The sequence below is a fragment of the Rutidosis leptorrhynchoides genome, chromosome 10 (assembly GCF_046630445.1).
Source record: "Rutidosis leptorrhynchoides isolate AG116_Rl617_1_P2 chromosome 10, CSIRO_AGI_Rlap_v1, whole genome shotgun sequence".
NCBI lineage: Eukaryota > Viridiplantae > Streptophyta > Magnoliopsida > Asterales > Asteraceae > Rutidosis > Rutidosis leptorrhynchoides.
In genome coordinates, this window is record NC_092342.1 from 150,456,676 (window position 1) to 150,478,675 (window position 22,000).

Genomic DNA, 22,000 nt, shown 5'->3' on the forward strand with positions numbered 1-22,000 from the left:
AATATCAGTGAAAGTGAGTTATAGTCTCACTTTTAAAATCTAATATTTTTGGGATGAGAATACATGCAGGTTTTATAAATGATTTACAAAATAGACACAAGTACGTGAAACTACATTCTATGGTTGAATTATCGAAATCGTATATGCCCCTTTTTATTAAGTCTGGTAATCTAAGAATTAGGAAACAGACACCCTAATTGACGCGAATCCTAAAGATAGATCTATTGGGCCTAACAAACCCCATCCAAAGTACCGGATGCTTTAGTACTTCAAAATTTATATCATATCCGAAGGGTGTCCCGGAATGATGGGGATATTCTTATATATGCATCTTGTTAATGTCGGTTACCAGGTGTTCACCATATGAATGATTTTTATCTCTATGTATGGGATATGTATTGAAATATGAAATCTTGTGGTCTATTGTTACGATTTGATATATATAGGTTAAACCTATAACTCTCCAACATTTTTATTGACGTTTAAAGCATGTTTATTCTTAAGTGAATACTAAGAGCTTCCGCTGTTGCATACTAAAATAAGGACAAGATTTGGAGTCCATGTTTGTATGATATTGTGTAAAAACTGCATTCAAGAAACATATGTCGATGTAATATATTTCTATTGTAAACCATTATGTAATGGTCGTGTGTAAACAGTATATTTTAGATTATCATTATTTGATAATCTACGTAATGTTTTTAAAACCTTTATTTATAAAATAAAGGTTATGGTTGTTTTAAAAATGAATGCAGTCTTTGAAAAACGTCTCATATAGAGGTCAAAACCTCGCAACGAAATCAATTAATATGGAACGTTTATAATCAATATGAACGGGACATTTCAGTTGGTATCCGAGCGTTGGTCTTAGAGAACTAGAAAATTTGCATTAGTGTATCTTATCGAGTTTGTTAGGATGCATTAGTGAGTCTGGACTTCGACCATGTTTTCTTTAAAAATGATTGCTTAACATTTTTGTTGGAAACTATATATTATTAACATGTAAATATTATGTGATATATTAATCTCTTACCATGTTTGATATTGTGTGTTAGATGTCTACCTCTAGCACAAATCCCATTGACTCACCTAATAATAACGAAGAGTCGAATATATATTGGCAAGGTTCACAAGTTCCCGAAGAACTGGAACAAGAGGAAACGGAACCGGAAGAAGAGGAACTGGAAGAAGAAGAGGTTCCGGAGGGGGAATAGTAGGAACCACAGAAAACCGGTCAAATAAAAGAAAATCCTCAACCAATGGACCAAAGTTAATAATGGTCAATGGTGTTTCCGCTAAGGAAGCAAAATATTGGGAAAATTACCAATTTTCCAATGAATCGGATCCTGATGAGGATTCCGATGATGTTATAGAAATTACCCCGACCCAATTTAATGAGGCAAAAGAAAATAATAAGGGAAAAGGCATCAAAATAGAGAAATCTGATTCCGACCCTGATGAACTTTATATGTACCGTCAACACCCATATTTTCAATATCGTGACAATAACCTGAAATGTCCCGTTCTTATTGATTAAAAACGTTCCATATTAATTGATTTCGTTGCGAGGTTTTGACCTCTATATGAGACGTTTTTCAAAGACTGCATTCATTTTTAAAACAAACCATAACCTTTATTTCATAAATAAATGTTTAAAAAGCTTTACGTAGATTATCAAATAATGATAATCTAAAATTAGCTGTTTACACACGACCATTACATAATGGTTTACAATACAAATATGTTACATCGAAATCAGTTTCTTGAATGCAATTTTTACACAATATCATACAAACATGGACTCCAAATCTTGTCCTTATTTTAGTATGCAACAACGGAAGCACTTAGTATTCACCTGAGAATAAACATGCTTTAAACGTCAACAAAAATGTTGGTGAGTTATAGGTTTAACCTATATATATCAAATCGTAACAATAGACCACAAGATTTCATATTTCAATACACATCCCATATATAGAGATAAAAATCATTCATATGGTGAACACCTGGTAACCGACATTAACAAAATGCATATATAAGAATATCCCCATCATTCTGGGACACCCTTCGGATATGATATAAATTTCGAAGTACTAAAGCATCCGGTACTTTGGATGGGGTTTGTTAGGCCCAATAGATCTATTTTAGGATTCGCGTCAATTAGGGTGTCTGTTCCCTAATTCTTAGATTACCAGACTTAATAAAAAGGGGCATATTCGATTTCGATAATTCAACCATAGAATGTAGTTTCACGTACTTGTGTCTATTTTGTAAATCATTTATAAAACCTGCATGTATTCTCATCCCAAAATATTAGATTTTAAAAGTGGGACTATAACTCACTTTCACAGATTTTTACTTCGTCGGGAAGTAAGACTTGGCCACTGGTTGATTCACGAACCTATAACAATATATACATATATATCAAAGTATGTTCAAAATATATTTACAACACTTTTAATATATTTTGATGTTTTAAGTTTATTAAGTCAGCTGTCCTCGTTAGTAACCTACAACTAGTTGTCCACAGTTAGATGTACAGAAATAAATCGATAAATATTATCTTGAATCAATCCACGACCCAGTGTATACGTATCTCAGTATTGATCACAACTCAAACTATATATATTTTGGAATCAACCTCAACCCTGTATAGCTAACTCCAACATTCACATATAGAGTGTCTATGGTTGTTCCGAAATATATATAGATGTGTTGACATGATAGGTTGAAACATTGTATACGTGTCTATGGTATATCAAGATTACATAATATACAATACAAGTTGATTAAGTTATGGTTGGAATAGATTTGTTACCAATTTTCACGTAGCTAAAATGAGAAAAATTATCCAATCTTGTTTTACCCATAACTTCTTCATTTTAAATCCGTTTTGAGTGAATCAAATTGCTATGGTTTCATATTGAACTCTATTTTATGAATCTAAATAGAAAAAGTATAGGTTTATTGTCAGGAAAATAAGTTACAAGTCATTTTTGTAAAGGTAGTCATTTCAGTCGAAAGAACGACGTCTAGATGACCATTTTAGAAAACATACTTCCACTTTGAGTTTAACCATAATTTTTGGATATAGTTTCATGTTCATAATAAAAATCATTTTCCCAGAATAACAACTTTTAAATCAAAGTTTATCATAGTTTTTAATTAACTAACCCAAAACATCCCGCGGTGTTACTACGACGGCGTAAATCCAGTTTTACGGTGTTTTTCGTGTTTCCAGGTTTTAAATCATTAAGTTAGCATATCATATAGATATAGAACATGTGTTTAGTTGATTTTAAAAGTCAAGTTAGAAGGATTAACTTTTATTTGCGAACAAGTTTAGAATTAACTAAACTATGTTCTAGTGATTACAAGTTTAAACCTTCGAATAAGATAGCTTTATATGTATGAATCGAATGATGTTATGAACATCATTACTACCTCAAGTTCCTTGGATAAACCTACTGGAAATGAGAAAAATAGATCTAGCTTCAAAGGATCCTTGGATGGATTGAAAGTTCTTGAAGCAGAATCATGACACAAAAACAATTTCAAGTAAGATTTCCACTCGAAATAAGATTGTTATAGTTATAGAAATTGAATTAAAGTTTGAATATGATTATTACCTTGTATTAGAAAGATAACCTACTGTAAGTAACAAAGGTTTCTTGATCTTGGATGATTACTTGGAATGGATTTAGAAAACTTGGAAGTAAACTTGCAATCTTGGAAGTATTCTTGATTTTATGAAACTAGAACTTTTGGAATTTATGAAGAACACTTAGAACTTGAAGATAGAACTTGAGAGAGATCAATTAGATGAATAAAATTGAAGAATTAAAGTGTTTATAGGTGTTTGTAGGTGTTTTTGGTCGTTGGTGTATGGATTAGATATAAAGGATATGTAATTTTGTTTTCATGTAAATAAGTCATGAATGATTACTCATATTTTTGTAATTTTATGAGATATTTCATGCTAGTTGCCAAATGATGGTTCTCACATATGTTCAGTGACTCACATGAGCTGCTAAGAGTTGATCATTGGAGTGTATATACCAATACTACATACATCTAAAAGCTGTGTATTGTACGAGTACGAATACGGGTGCATACGAGTAGAATTGTTGTTGAAACTGAACGAGGATGTAATTGTAAGCATTTTTATTAAGTAGAAGTATTTTGATAAGTGTCTTGAAGTCTTTCAAAAGTGTATGAATACATATTAAAACACTACATGTATATACATTTTAACTGAGTCGTTAAGTCATCGTTAGTCGTTACATGTAAATGTTGTTTTGAAACCTTTAGGTTAACGATCTTGTTGAATGTTGTTAACCCATTGTTTATTATAACAAATGAGATGTTAAATTGTTATATTATCATGATATTATGATATATAATATATCTTAGTATGATATATATACAGTTAAATGTCGTTACAACGATAATCGTTACATATATGTCTCGTTTTGAAATCATTAAGTTAGTAGTCTTATTTTTACATATGTATTTCATTGTTAATACACTTAATAATATATTTACTTATCATTTAACATAATTAACTAAGTGTATCAATATCTTAATATGATTCATATGTACCTAGTAAGACGTTGTTATAACGATAATCGTTATATATATCGTTTTCGAGTTTCTTAAATTAATAGTCTCATTTTTATGTATATAACTCATTGTTAAAATACCTAATGAGATACATACTTATAATAAAATCATGTTAACTATATATATAACCATATATATGTCATCGTATAGTTTTTACAAGTTTTAACGTTCGTGAATCACCGGTCAACATGGGTGGTCAATTGTCTATATGAAACCTATTTCAATTAATCAAGTCTTAACAAGTTTGATTGCTTAACATGTTGGAAACACTTAATCATGTAAATAACAATTTCATTTAATATATATATAAACATGGAAAAGTTCGGGTCACTACAGTACCTACACGTTAAATAAATTTCGTCCCGAAATTTTAAGCAGTTGGAGGTGTTGATGTATCTTCTGGAAATAAATGCGGGTATTTCTTCTTCATCTGATCTTCACGCTCCCAGGTGAACTCGGGTCCTTTACGAGCATTCCATCGAACCTTAACAATCGGTATCTTGTTTTGTTTAAGTCTCTTAACCTCACGATCCATTATTTCGACGGGTTCTTCAATGAATTGAAGTTTTTCATTGATTTGGATTTCGTCCAACAGAATAGTGAGATCTTCTTTAGCAAAACATTTCTTCAAATTTGAGACGTGAAAAGTGTTATGTATAGCCGCGAGTTGTTGAGGTAGCTCCAGTTGGTAAGCTACTGGTCCGACACGATATATAATCTTGAATGGTCCAATATACCTTGGATTAAGTTTCCCCCGTTTACCAAATCGAACAACGCCTTTCCAAGGTGAAACCTTAAGCATGACCATTTCTCCAATTTCAAACTCTATATCTTTTCTTTTACTGTCCGCGTAGCTCTTTTGTCGACTCTGGGCGGTTTTCAATCTTTGTTGAATTTGGATGATTTTCTCGGTAGTTTCTTGTATTATCTCCGGACCCGTAATCTGTCTATCCCCCACTTCACTCCAACAAATCGGAGACCTGCACTTTCTACCATAAAGTGCTTCAAACGGCGCCATCTCAATGCTTGAATGGTAGCTGTTGTTGTAGGAAAATTCTGCTAACGGTAGATGTCAATCCCAACTGTTTCCGAAATCAATAACACAAGCTCGTAGCATGTCTTCAAGCGTTTGTATCGTCCTTTCACTCTACCCATCTGTAGTGACCCGAACTTTTCCATGTTTATATATATTAATTGAGATTGATATTTACATGATAAAATGTTTCCAACATGTTAAGCAATCAAACTTGTTAAGACTTGATTAATTGAAATATGTTTCATATAGACAATTGACCACCCAAGTTGACCGGCGATTCACGAACGTTAAAACTTGTAAAAATGACATGACTATATATATATGGATATACATATGGTTAACATGAGATTATGATAAGTAAGTATCTCCATAAGTATATTAACAATGAGTTATATACATATAAACAACACTACTAATTAAGGATTTCGAAACGAGACATATATGTAACGATTATCATTGTAACGACATTTAAATGTATATATATATCATATTAAGATATATTAATATATCATAATATCATGATAATATAATAATTTAACATCTCATTAGATATAATAAACAATGGGTTAACAACATTAATTGAGATCGTTAACTTAAAGGTTTCAAAACAACACTTAAATGTAACGACTAACGATGACTTAACGACACAGTTAAAATGTATATACATGTAGTGTATTTAGATGTATTAAAATACTTTTGGAAGACTTCAAGACATATATCAAAACACTCATACTTAACGAAAATGGTTACAATTACTTTTCCATTCTTTTCTTTCATCAAGAATTCTAGTCCTATTCTTACCCGTATTATACACAGCTTCAAAACGTACTTACTATGAGTATATACCAATAGGAACTAGCATGGGATTCCACTCTTGATTATGTCATGTATGACTAATCAATTTTAACTTCTACCATGAGCTAGTCAACTAACTAGAACTCCTTTTAACCCCACTCACCACTCACCAATTACCACTCATCATTCACTCATTTCACTTCCAATTCTCTTTCTAATTCTCTCTCAACACACACACACACACACTATTATGAACGTATTTTTCCAGTAGTTAATCATCATCTTCATCAAAAATCACTTCAAGAATCAAGCTATAATCATCATAGGAAGAACACTTCAAGAACACTTCAAAAATCCCTTCAAGTTTACTAATTTACTTCCAAGCTTTCTAATCCATTGCAAGTAATCATCTAAGATCAAGAAACCTTTGTAATATACAGTAGGTTATCTTTCTTATTCAAGGTAATATTCATATTCAAACTTTGATTCAATTTCTATAACTATAAACTATCTTAATTCGAGTAAAAATCTTACTTGAACTTGTTTTTGTGTCGTTATCCTACTTCAAGAACTTTCAAGCCATCCAAGATCCTTTGAAGCTAGATCATTTCTTGTCACTTCCAGTAGGTTTACCTACTAAACTTGAGGTAGTAATGATGTTCATAACATCATTCAATTCATATATATAAAACTATCTTATTCGAAGGTTTAAACTCGTAATCACTAGAACATAGTTTAGTTAATTCTAAACTTGTTCGCAAACAAAAGTTAATCCTTCTAACTTGACTTTTAAAATTAACTACACACATGTTCTATATCTATATGATATGCTAACTTAATGATTTAAAACCTGGAAACACGAAAAACACCGTAAAACCGGATTTACGCTGTCGTAGTAACACCGCGGGCTGTTTTGGGTTAGTTAATTAAAAACTATGATAAACTTTGATTTAAAAGTTTTTATTCTGAGAAAATGATTTTTATTATGAACATGAAACTATATCCAAAAATTATGGTTAAACTCAAAGTGAAACTATGTTTTCTAAAATGGTCATCTAGACGTCGTTCTTTCGACTGAAATGACTACCTTTACAAAAAAGACTTGTAACTTATTTTTCTGACTATAAACCTATACTTTTCTGTTTAGATTCATAAAATATAGTTCAATATGAAACCATAGCAATTTTATTCACTCAAAACGTATTTAAAATGAAGAAGTTATGAGTAAAACAAGATTGGATAATTTTTCTCATTTTAGCTACGTGAAAATTGGTAACAAATCTATTCCAACCATAACTTAATCAACTTGTATTGTATATTATGTAATCTTGAGATACCATAGACACGTATACAATGTTTCGACCTATCATGTCGACACATCTATATATATTTCGAAACAACCATAGACACTCTATATGTGAATGTTGGAGTTAGCTATACAGGGTTGAGGTTGATTCCAAAATATATATAGTTTGAGTTGTGATCAATACTGAGATACGTATACACTGGGTCGTGGATTGATTCAAGATAATATTTATCGATTTATTTCTGTACATCTAACTGTGGACAACTAGTTGTAGGTTACTAACGAGGACAGCTGACTTAATAAACTTAAAACATCAAAATATATTAAAAGTGTTGTAAATATATTTTAAACATACTTTGATATATATGTATATATTGTTATAGGTTCGTGAATCAACCAGTGGCCAAGTCTTACTTCCCGACGAAGTAAAAATCTGTGAAAGTGAGTTATAGTCCCACTTTTAAAATCTAATATTTTTGGGATGAGAATACATGCAGATTTTATAAATGATTTACAAAATAGACACAAGTACGTGAAACTACATTCTATGGTTGAATTATCGAAATCGAATATGCCCCTTTTTATTAAGTCTGGTAATCTAAGAATTAGGGAACAGACACCCTAATTGACGCGAATCCTAAAGATAGATCTATTGGGCCTAATAAACCCCATCCAAAGTACCGGATGCTTTAGTACTTCGAAATTTATATCATATCCGAAGGGTATCCCGGAATGATGGGGATATTCTTATATATATGCATCTTGTTAATGTCGGTTACCAGGTGTTCACCATATGAATGATTTTTATCTCTATGTATGGGATGTGTATTGAAATATGAAATCTTGTGGTCTATTGTTACGATTTGATATATATAGGTTAAACCTATAACTCACCAACATTTTTGTTAACGTTTAAAGCATGTTTATTCTCAGGTGAATACTAAGAGCTTCCGCTATTGCATACTAAAATAAGGACAAGATTTGGAGTCCATGTTTGTATGATATTGTGTAAAAACTGCATTCAAAAAAACTGATTTCGATGTAACATATTTGTATTGTAAACCATTATGTAATGGTCGTGTGTAAACAAGATATTTTAGATTATCATTATTTGATAATCTACGTAAAGCTTTTTAAACCTTTATTTATGAAATAAAGGTTATGGTTTGTTTTAAAAATGAATGCAGTCTTTGAAAAACGTCTCATATAGAGGTCAAAACCTTGCAACGAAATCAATTAATATGGAACGTTTTTAATCAATAAGAACGGGACATTTCAGTTGGTATCCGAGCATTGGTCTTACAGAACCAGAAAATTTTCATTAGTGTGTCTTATCGAGTTTGTTAGGATGCATTAGTGAGTCTGGACTTCGACCGTGTTTTCTTTAAAAATGATTGCTTAACATTTTGTTGGAAACTATATATTTTTAACATATGAATATTATGTGATATATTAATCTCTTAACGTGTTTGATATTATGTGATAGATGTCTACCTCTAGAACAAGTCCCATTGACTCACCTAATAATAATGAAGAGTCAAATGTAAATTGGAATGATTCGTGGACTGATTCACAAGTTCCCGAAGAGGAACCGGAAGAAGAGTCGGAACCGGAAGAAGAATCGGAACCGGAAGAAGAATCGGAACCGGAAGAAGAATCGGAACCGGAAGAAGAAATAGAACCGGTGGGGGAAATAATAAAACGGTTAAGTAAAAGAGAATCCTCAACCAACCGACCAAGGTTAATTATGGTCAATGGTGTTTCCGCCAAGGAAGCAAAATATTGGGAGGATTACCAATTCTCCGATGAATCGGATTCCGACGAGAATTCCGATGATGTTATAGAAATTACCCCAACTGAATTTAAAAAGGCAAAAGAAAATAATAAGGGAAAGGGCATAAAAATAGAGAAATCTAATTCCAACCCCGATGAACTTTATATGTATCGTCAACCCCCGAAGTCCTTAAGTTGTAACAATGACCCGGGAACCTCTAAACCACCAGGTTTTTCTAAACCAATGTGGACAACGACGGCTCGTATTAGGGGAACATCATATATATCTAGAAACTTGGCAAAACAAACCAAAACCGAACAAGAAGAAACGAGCGAGTCGGAATAAGATAGTTGTATTCGTGTGGTGTAATATATGTAATATAGTGTGCTTATGCTTTATGATATATGTAAAAATTGCTTGTATTAATAAGTATTTTTTTATAAATCTAACTCTTGTCTATTTTACAGTATAAAAACAAAAAATGGATAGACAACCCAATATTTTAAGAGACCTACCCGGAGACATGATTGATGAAATCTTGTCTAGAGTCGGTCAGAATTCCTCGGCACAACTATTTAAGGCGAGATCAGTTTGTAAGACATTCGAAGAACATTCCAAGAATGCCTTGGTTTATAAAAGGCTTTTGTTCGAAAGATGGGGGATATCACATTGGGAAATCCATAAGTTACGATGTGTTTACTTTGACGCATATATTGCGGGGAACCCAAATGCTATTTTACGCAACGGGTTAAGAAATTATTTTGACTCAGTATATCCGAATATAGGACTTCGTGATTTAGAAAAAGCGGCTAACATGCAACATAAAGAAGCATGTTATGCTTACGGGTTAGTAATGTTCGCTTCTCACCAAAGTGAGAACAAGAACATCGGGCTACAACTATTAAACAAAACGTTCCCACAAGTGACGGAGTCGATAATTGGGGTAAGAAATGAGGTTTTTAGGTTATTACGAGACTGTTGGTCATTACGTAACCCTCGTCCCTTTGACGACGTTACAACACGCTGTCTTATCAACGGCCATAACGGTTATGTTCCACAAGACCAAGGATGGGAAGTAGTCCTAGTAAAACCAGAATGCATGACTTGTTTCTGGACGTATGAATTACGTGTCTTTATTGCCTTTGCTGAACGACTTGTGTACTAGCTAGAATTATCTTCAAAACTATCTTGTATCAAAGTTATTGTGTGCTATATTTCATGCTTTATGTAAAATAAGCGGTATTGTAAGTTTGTAAAATATTGTATAAAAGTTTGAACGCGAAATATTATTACAATCAGTTTTTCATATAGAATTGTAGTAGTTGAATTGTATATTAGCTACTAAGTATGAACTTAACGGGTAGGTACTACCCGAATTTAAACTTATAAAACGCTAATATGAAGAAAAAGCTTTTATAAATGAGTTCATATTATGCTACGAAATACTATTAACTACTCTTAATATTCTGTATGATTAACTTGTTCCATTTGACTATTTTGAAGGAAATGGCACCGACTACTCGACACACCGTGAATATGAATGAAGAGGAATTCCGTACTTTTCTAGCTTCAAACATAGCCGCAGTACAGGCTGCGCTACATACCAACAATAACCTTGGATCTGGCAGTACAGGAAATCGTGTAGGATGCACCTACAAAGAATTCACTGCCTGCAAACCTTTGGAATTTGATGGAATCGAAGGACCGATCGGATTGAAACGGTGGACCGAGAAGGTTGAATCGGTGTTTGCCATAAGTAAGTGTACTGAAGAGGACAAAGTGAAGTACGCTACGCATACCTTCACAGGTTCTGCGTTAACTTGGTGGAATACCTATCTAGAGCAAGTGGGACAAGATGATGCGTACGCACTACCGTGGTCAGCATTCAAGCACTTGATGAATGAGAAGTACCGTCCCAGAACCGAGGTCAATAAGCTCAAGATAGAACTTAGAGGGTTACAAACCCAAGGATTTGATATTACCACGTACGAAAGACGATTCACAGAATTGTGCCTATTGTGTCCGGGAGCATTCGAAGATGAGGAAGAGAAGATCGACGCGTTTGTGAAAGGATTACCGGAAAGAATCCAAGAAGATATAAGTTCACACGAGCCCGCCTCCATACAACAGGCATGTAGAATGGCTCCCAAACTAGTGAACCAGATTGAAGAAAGAATTAAAGAACATACTATTGAAGAGGCCAATGTGAAGCAAGTCAAAAGAAAGTGGGAGGAAAACGGTGATAAGAATCACCAATACAACAACAACAGCAATTACAACAATAATCGCAACAATTATCCCAACAATCGCAACATCAATCGCAACTACAACAAACGGCCCAACAACAACAACAATAACAACAGCAACTACAACAATCATCCCAACAACAATAATAACAGCAACAACAACAACAATCAGAAGCAGCTATGCCAAAGGTGTGAAAAGTATCACTCGAGGTTCTGCACCAAATTTTGCAACAAGTGTAAAAGAAATGGTCATAGCGCGGCGAAGTGTGAGGTCTACGGACCAGGGGTTAATAGAACGAAAGGAACAAATGGTGTCGGAACGAGTAATGGCGGAGCAAGTAGTGTCGGAGCAAGTTATGCCAATGTAGTTTGTTATAAATGTGGAAAACCGGGCCACATTATTAGAAATTGCCCGAACCAGGAGAACACGAATGGACAAGGCTGCAGAAGAGTTTTCAATATTAATGCGGCAGAGGCACAGGAAGACTCGGAGCTTGTTACGGGTACGTTTCTTATTGACAATAAATATGCTTACGTTTTATTTGATTCGGGTGCGGATAGAAGCTATATGAGTAGAGATTTTTGTGCTAAATTAAGTTGTCCATTGACGCCTTTGGATAGTAAATTTTTACTCGAATTAGCAAATGGTAAATTAATTTCAGCAGATAATATATGTCGGAATCGAGAAATTAAACTGGTTAGCGAAACATTTAAGATTGATTTGATACCAGTAGAGTTAGGGAGTTTTGATGTGATAATCGGTATGGACTGGTTGAAAGAAGTGAAAGCAGAGATCGTTTGTTACAAAAATGCAATTCGCATTATACGAGAAAATGGAAAACCCTTAATGGTGTACGGAGAAAAGGGCAACACGAAGCTACATATTATTAGTAATTTGAAGGCACAAAAACTAATAAGAAAAGGTTGCTATGCTGTTCTAGCACACGTCGAGAAAGTACAAACTGAAGAAAAGAGCATCAATGATGTTCCCATTGCAAAAGAATTTCCCGATGTATTTCCGAAAGAATTACCGGGATTACCCCCACAGCGATCCGTTGAATTTCAAATAGATCTTGTACCAAGAGCTGCACCAATAGCTCGTGCTCCTTACAGACTCGCACCCAGCGAGATGAAAGAACTGCAAATCCAATTACAAGAACTTTTAGAGCATGGTTTCATTCGACCAAGCACATCACCGTGGGGAGCTCCTGTTTTGTTTGTCAAGAAGAAAGATGGTACATTCAGGTTGTGTATCGACTACCGAGAGTTGAACAAACTTACCATCAAGAACCGCTACCCACTACCGAGAATCGACGACTTATTTGATCAACTACAAGGCTCGTCTGTTTATTCAAAGATTGACTTACGTTCCGGGTATCATCAAATGCGGGTGAAAGAAGATGATATTCCAAAGACTGCTTTCAGAACACGTTACGGTCATTACGAGTTTATGGTCATGCCGTTTGGTTTAACTAATGCACCAGCTGTGTTCATGGACCTTATGAACCGAGTGTGTGGACCATACCTTGACAAGTTTGTCATTGTTTTCATTGATGACATACTTATTTACTCAAAGAATGACCAAGAACACGGTGAACATTTGAGAAAGGTGTTAGAAGTATTGAGGAAGGAAGAATTGTATGCTAAGTTTTCAAAGTGTGCATTTTGGTTGGAAGAAGTTCAATTCCTCGGTCACATAGTGAACAAAGAAGGTATTAAGGTGGATCCGGCAAAGATAGAAACTGTTGAAAAGTGGGAAACCCCGAAAACTCCGAAACACATACGCCAGTTTTTAGGACTAGCTGGTTACTACAGAAGGTTCATCCAAGATTTTTCCAGAATAGCAAAACCCTTGACTGCATTAACGCATAAAGGGAAGAAATTTGAATGGAATGATGAACAAGAGAAAGCGTTTCAGTTATTGAAGAAAAACCTAACTATGGCACCTATATTGTCATTGCCTGAAGGGAATGATGATTTTGTGATTTATTGTGACGCATCAAAGCAAGGTCTCGGTTGTGTATTAATGCAACGAACGAAGGTGATTGCTTATGCGTCTAGACAATTGAAGATTCACGAACAAAATTATACGACGCATGATTTGGAATTAGGCGCGGTTGTTTTTGCATTAAAGACTTGGAGGCACTACTTATATGGGGTCAAAAGTATTATATATACCGACCACAAAAGTCTTCAACACATATTTAATCAGAAACAACGGAATATGAGGCAGCGTAGGTGGATTGAATTATTGAATGATTACGACTTTGAGATTCGTTACCACCCGGGGAAGGCAAATGTGGTAGCCGATGCCTTGAGCAGGAAGGACAGAGAACCCATTCGAGTAAAATCTATGAATATAATGATTCATAATAACCTTACTACTCAAATAAAGGAGGCGCAACAAGGAGTTTTAAAAGAGGGAAATTTAAAGGATGAAATACCCAAAGGATCGGAGAAACATCTTAATATTCGGGAAGACGGAACCCGGTATAGGGCTGAAAGGATGTGGGTACCAAAATTTGGAGATATGAGAGAAATGGTACTTAGAGAAGCTCATAAAACCAGATACTCAATACATCCTGGAACGGGGAAGATGTACAAGGACCTCAGGAAATATTTTTGGTGGCCGGGTATGAAAGCCGATGTTACTAAATACGTAGGAGAATGTTTGACGTGTTCTAAGGTCAAAGCTGAGCATCAGAAACCATCAGGTCTACTTCAACAACCCGAAATCCCGGAATGGAAATGGAAAAACATTACCATGGATTTCATCACTAAATTGCCAAGGACTGCAAGTGGTTTTGATACTATTTGGGTAATAGTTGATCGTCTCACCAAATCAGCACATTTCCTGCCAATAAGAGAAGATGACAAGATGGAGAAGTTAGCACGACTGTATTTGAAGGAAGTCGTCTCCCGACATGGAATACCAATCTCTATTATCTCTGATAGGGATGGCAGATTTATTTCAAGATTCTGGCAGACATTACAGCAAGCATTAGGAACTCGTCTAGACATGAGTACTGCCTATCATCCACAAACTGATGGGCAGAGCGAAAGGACGATACAAATGCTTGAAGACATGCTACGAGCATGTGTTATTGATTTCGGAAACAGTTGGGATCGACATCTACCATTAGCAGAATTTTCCTACAACAACAGCTACCATTCAAGCATTGAGATGGCGCCGTTTGAAGCACTTTATGGTAGAAAGTGCAGGTCTCCAATTTGTTGGAGTGAAGTGGGGGATAGACAGATTACGGGTCCGGAGATTATACAAGAAACTGCCGAGAAGATCATCCAAATTCAACAACGGTTGAAAACCGCCCAAAGTTGACAAAAGAGCTACGCTGACATTAAAAGAAAAGATATAGAATTTGAAATTGGAGAGATGGTCATGCTTAAAGTTGCACCTTGGAAAGGCGTTGTTCTATTTGGTAAACGAGGGAAATTAAATCCAAGGTATATTGGACCATTCAAGATTATTGATCGTGTCGGACCAGTAGCTTACCGACTTGAGTTACCTCAACAACTCGCTGCTGTACATAACACTTTCCACGTCTCGAATTTGAAGAAATGTTTTGCTAAAGAAGATCTCACTATTCCGTTAGATGAAATCCAAATCAACGAAAAACTCCAATTCATCGAAGAACCCGTCGAAATAATGGATCGTGAGGTTAAAGACTTAAGCAAAACAAGATACCAATTGTTAAGGTTCGATGGAATGCTCGTAGAGGACCCGAGTTCACCTGGGAGCATGAAGATTAGATGAAGAAGAAATATCCGCATCTATTTCCAGAAGATTCGTCAACACCTTCAACAGCTTAAAATTTCGGGACGAAATTTATTTAACAGGTAGGTACTGTAGTGACCCGAACTTTTCCATGTTTATATATATTAATTGAGATTGATATTTACATGATTAAATGTTTCCAACATGTTAAGCAATCAAACTTGTTAAGACTTGATTAATTGAAATATGTTTCATATAGACAATTGACCACCCAAGTTGACCGGCGATTCACGAACGTTAAAACTTGTAAAAACGACATGACTATATATATATGGATATACATATGGTTAACATGAGATTATGATAAGTAAGTATCTCCATAAGTATATTAACAATGAGTTATATACATATAAACAAGACTACTAATTAAGGATTTCGAAACGAGACATATATGTAACGATTATCATTGTAACGACATTTAAATGTATATATATATCAAATTAAGATATATTAATATATCATAATATCATGATAATATAATAATTTAACATCTCATTAGATATAATAAACAATGGGTTAACAACATTAATTGAGATCGTTAACTTAAAGGTTTCAAAACAACACTTACATGTAACGACTAACGATGACTTAACGACTCAGTTAAAATGTATATACATGTAGTGTATGTAGATGTATTAAAATACTTTTGGAAGACTTCAAGACATATATCAAAATACTCATACTTAACGAAAATGGTTACAATTACTTTTCCATTCTTTTCTTTCATCAAGAATTCTAGTCCTATTCTTACCCGTATTATACACAGCTTCAAAACGTACTTACTATGAGTATATACCAATAGGAACTAGCATGGGATTCCACTCTTGATTATGTCATGTATGACTAATCAATTTTAACTTCTACCATGAGCTAGTCAACTAACTAGAACTCCTTTTAACCCCACTCACCACTCACCAATTACCACACATCATTCACTCATTTCACTTCCAATTCTCTTTCTAATTCTCTCTCAACACACACATACTATTATGAACGTATTTTTCCAGTAGTTAATCATCATCTTCATCAAAAATCACTTCAAGAATCAAGCTATAATCATCATAGGAAGAACACTTCAAGAACACTTCAAAAATCCCTTCAAGTTTACTAATTTACTTCCAAGCTTTCTAATCCATTCCAAGTAATCATCTAAGATCAAGAAACCTTTGTTATATACAGTAGGTTATCTTTCTTATTCAAGGTAATATTCATATTCAAACTTTGATTCAATTTCTATAACTATAAACTATCTTAATTCGAGTAAAAATCTTACTTGAACTTGTTTTTGTGTCATGATCCTACTTCAAGAACTTTCAAGCCATCCAAGATCCTTTGAAGCTAGATCATTTCTTGTAACTTCCAGTAGGTTTACCTACTAAACTTGAGGTATTAATGATGTTCATAACATCATTCGATTCATATATATAAAACTATCTTATTCGAAGGTTTAAACTCGTAATCACTAGAACATAGTTTAGTTAATTCTAAACTTGTTCGCAAACAAAAGTTAATCCTTCTAACTTGACTTTTAAAATTAACTACACACATGTTCTATATCTATATGATATGCTAACTTAATGATTTAAAACCTGGAAACACGAAAAACACCGTAAAACCGGATTTACGCCGTCGTAGTAACACCGCGGGCTGTTTTGGGTTAGTTAATTAAAAACTATGATAAACTTTGATTTAAAAGTTGTTATTCTGAGAAAATGATTTTTATTATGAACATGAAACTATATCCAAAAATTATGGTTAAACTCAAAGTGGAAGTATGTTTTCTAAAATGGTCATCTAGACGTCGTTCTTTCGACTGAAATGACTACCTTTACAAAAACGACTTGTAACTTATTTTTCTGACTATAAACCTATACTTTTCTGTTTAGATTCATAAAATAGAGTTCAATATGAAACCATAGCAATTTGATTCACTCAAAACGGATTTAAAATGAAGAAGTTATGGGTAAAACAAGATTGGATAATTTTTCTCATTTTAGCTACGTGAAAATTGGTAACAAATCTATTCCAACCATAACTTAATCAACTTGTATTGTATATTATGTAATCTTGAGATACCATAGACACGTATACAATGTTTCGACCTATCATGTCGACACATCTATATATATTTCGAAACAACCATAGACACTCTATATGTGAATGTTGGAGTTAGCTATACGGGGTTGAGGTTGATTCCAAAATATATATAGTTTGAGTTGTGATCAATACTGAGATACATATACACTGGGTCGTGGATTGATTCAAGATAATATTTATCGATTTATTTCTGTACATCTAACTGTGGACAACTAGTTGTAGGTTACTAACGAGGACAGCTGACTTAATAAACTTAAAACATCAAAATATATTAAAAGTGTTGTAAATATATTTTAAACATACTTTGATATATATGTATATATTGTTATAGGTTCGTGAATCAACCAGTGGCCAAGTCTTACTTCCCGACGAAGTAAAAATCTGTGAAAGTGAGTTATAGTCCCACTTTTAAAATCTAATATTTTTGGGATGAGAATACATGCAGATTTTATAAATGATTTACAAAATAGACACAAGTTACGTGAAACTACATTCTATGGTTGAATTATCGAAATCGAATATGCCCCTTTTTATTAAGTCTGGTAATCTAAGAATTAGGGAACAGACACCCTAATTGACGCGAATCCTAAAGATAGATCTATTGGGCCTAACAAACCACATCCAAAGTACCGGATGCTTTAGTACTTCGAAATTTATATCATATCCGAAGGGTATCCCGGAATGATGGGGATATTCTTATATATGTGCATCTTGTTAATGTCGGTTACCAGGTGTTCACCATATGAATGATTTTTATCTCTATGTATGGGATGTGTATTGAAATATGAAATCTTGTGGTCTATTGTTACGATTTGATATATATAGGTTAAACCTATAACTCACCAACATTTTTGTTGACGTTTAAAGCATGTTTATTCTCAGGTAAATACTAAGAGCTTCCGCTGTTGCATACTAAAATAAGGACAAGATTTGGAGTCCATGTTTGTATGATATTGTGTAAAAACTGCATTCAAAAAAATTGATTTCGATGTAACATATTTGTATTGTAAACCATTATGTAATGGTCGTGTGTAAACAAGATATTTTAGATTATCATTATTTGATAATCTACGTAAAGCTTTTTAAACCTTTATTTATGAAATAAAGGTTATGGTTTGTTTTAAAAATGAATGCAGTCTTTGAAAAACGTCTCATATAGAGGTCATAACCTCGCAACGAAATCAATTAATATGGAACGTTTTTAATCAATAAGAACGGGACATTTCACCATCAGTTTGTGGATGATAGGCAGTACTCATGTCTAGACGAGTTCCGAATGCTTGCTGTAATGTCTGCCAGAATCTTGAAATAAATCTGCCATCCCTATCAGAGATAATAGAGATTGGTATTCCATGTCTGGAGACGACTTCCTTCAAATACAGTCGTGCTAACTTCTCCATCTTGTCATCTTCTCTTATTGGCAGGAAGTGTGCTGACTTGGTGAGACGATCAACTATTACCCAAATAGTATCATAACCACTTGCAGTCCTTGGCAATTTAGTAATGAAATCCATGGTAATGTTTTCCCATTTTCATTCCGGGATTTCAGGTTGTTGTAGTAGACCTGATGGTTTCTGATGTTCAGCTTTGACCTTAGAACACGTCAAACATTCTCCTACATATTTAGCAATATCAGCTTTCATACCTGGCCACCAAAAATGTTTCTTAAGATCCTTGTACATCTTCCCCATTCCAGGATGTATTGAGTATCTGGTTTTATGAGCTTCTCTAAGTACCATTTCTCTCATATCTCCAAGTTTTGGTACCCAAATTCTTTCAGCCCTATACCGGGTTCCGTCTTCCCGAATATTAAAATGCTTCTCCGATCCTTTGGGTATTTCATCCTTTAAATTTCCCTCTTTTAAAACTCCTTGTTGCGCCTCCTTTATTTGAGTAGTAAGGTTAGTGTGAATCATTATATTCATAGATTTTACTCGATTGGGTTCTCTGTCCTTTCTGCTCAAGGCGTCGGCTACCACATTTGCCTTCCCCGGGTGGTAACGAATCTCAAAGTCGTAATCATTCAACAATTCAATCCACCTACGCTGCCTCATATTCAGTTGTTTCTGATTAAATATGTGTTGAAGACTTTTGTGGTCGGTATATATAATACTTTTGACCCCATATAAGTAGTGCCTCCAAGTCTTTAATGCAAAAACAACCGCGCCTAATTCCAAATCATGCGTCGTATAATTTTGCTCGTGAATCTTCAATTGTCTAGACGCATAAGCAATCACCTTCATCCGTTGCATTAATATACAACCGAGACCTTGCTTTGATGCGTCACAATAAATCACAAAATCATCATTCCCTTCAGGCAATGACAATATAGGTGCCGTAGTTAGCTTTTTCTTCAATAATTGAAACGCCTTCTCTTGTTCATCCTTCCATTCAAATTTCTTCCCTTTATGCGTTAATGCAGTCAAGGGTTTTGCTATTTTGGAGAAATCTTGGATGAATCTTCTGTAGTAACCAGCCAATCCTAAAAATTGACGTATATGCTTCTGAGTTTTTGGGGTTTCCCACTTTTCAACGGTTTCGATCTTTGCCGGGTCCACCTGGATACCTTCTTTGTTCACTATGTGACCGAGGAATTGAACTTCTTCCAACAAAAATGCACACTTTGAAAACTTAGCGTACAGTTTTTATTTCCTCAATACTTCTAGCACTTTTCTCAAATGTTCTTCGTGCTCTTGATCATTCTTTGAGTAAATAAGTATGTCATCGATGAAAACAATGACAAACTTGTCAAGATATGTGTAATGACCCGGACTTTTTCGATCAATCTATACTTATAAGATTAATATTTACATAAATTAAACCTTACCAACATGATAAGCAATCCAAATTGTCGAAACTTATGTTTTCGAAAAGAGTTTTACACAACGTTTGACCGTCTAGTTTGACCGATGATATCACGAACTATATAATATATGATAATTATACGTTTGTGTATATATATGTATATATACATATTTAACATGATTTATGGATGTTTTAATATCTCATTTTGTATTAATAACAATAAGTTATAAGTATATTTTGAAACTACTAACTTAAGTTTTCAAAACAATAACCATACGTAACGTTTTTTTGATATAAATACTTATGACCTATAATGTTTATACATATATCGTATATATAATGTATTTAATCACTTTTTAAGGACTTAAATACATAAAACAATATAAGTGTATTCACAAAAGATAGCTATATTTGAATTCTCATTCCATTTTTCACAAGATTTCTATACGTATATCTAGAGTATATGTACTCGTATCATACCTAGCTTCTATACGTATTTACTATTAGAATATACACATCAAATCACCACCTAACTAGCCATTATTACTGCCCTAGATGAGAGGTAATTAGAGTTTGGATGCATGCATGAATTATTATACAAAAATACAACAAAGATCATGTATTTGTTCCTCATCATTCACGCCACCACCACCACCTTAAGTACTCCATCCATCTTCAACTTTGCTACATCATTTTACTAGTTAGGAACACCCTTTCATAACCCTTAAACACCTTAACCATCTCAGCCTATCACCATGAAAATCTAGCTTCAAGAACATCACTTAAACACCATAAGAAAACCCTTACAAAAACACTTCAAGAATCCTTCCAAGAACACAAGTTTACTTCCAATCTTTCATCCAACTCCACCACTCTTTTGGTTCTAGGTTTTTACTCCTCTTTTACAGCAATCTTGTCCAAGTAACTTGAGGTAGTAACTTTGTTCATAACCTTATTCGATTCATATATATATAGCTATCTTATTTTATGGTATACAATTTTAACAACAAGAACATAGTTTGAATGATTTCAAACTTGTTTGCAAACTAAATAGATCCTTCTAACTTAACTTTTAAAATACTACAAGACCTGTAATATATCATAAATATATGCTAACTTAACAAGGTAAAACTTGGTTTTTCAAAGAACACCTTAAAAACTGAATTTACGACGTCGGAGTGCAACCGGGGGCTGTTTTGGGTTGGATAATTAAAAACCATCTTGAACTTTGAATTGGAGGTTTATATTCTGGAAAAATGATATTTCTTATGAATATGTTAACACATAAAAATTTCATGATTTCACTCAAAGTATAAGTATTTTTAGAAACATAATCATTTAAGGTTGTTTACATGATGGAAAATGATTAACTTCATAAGTTTCACCAAAATTTGACCTATGACCTGTGATTTCGAATACAAACTAAGGTATTTACAGTTCATATTCTTAAAGAGGGACTCGATCCAAGGAAGTGGTAAGTTGAACCAACGAAAACGGAGTTGTAACGAAGAAACTATGACCA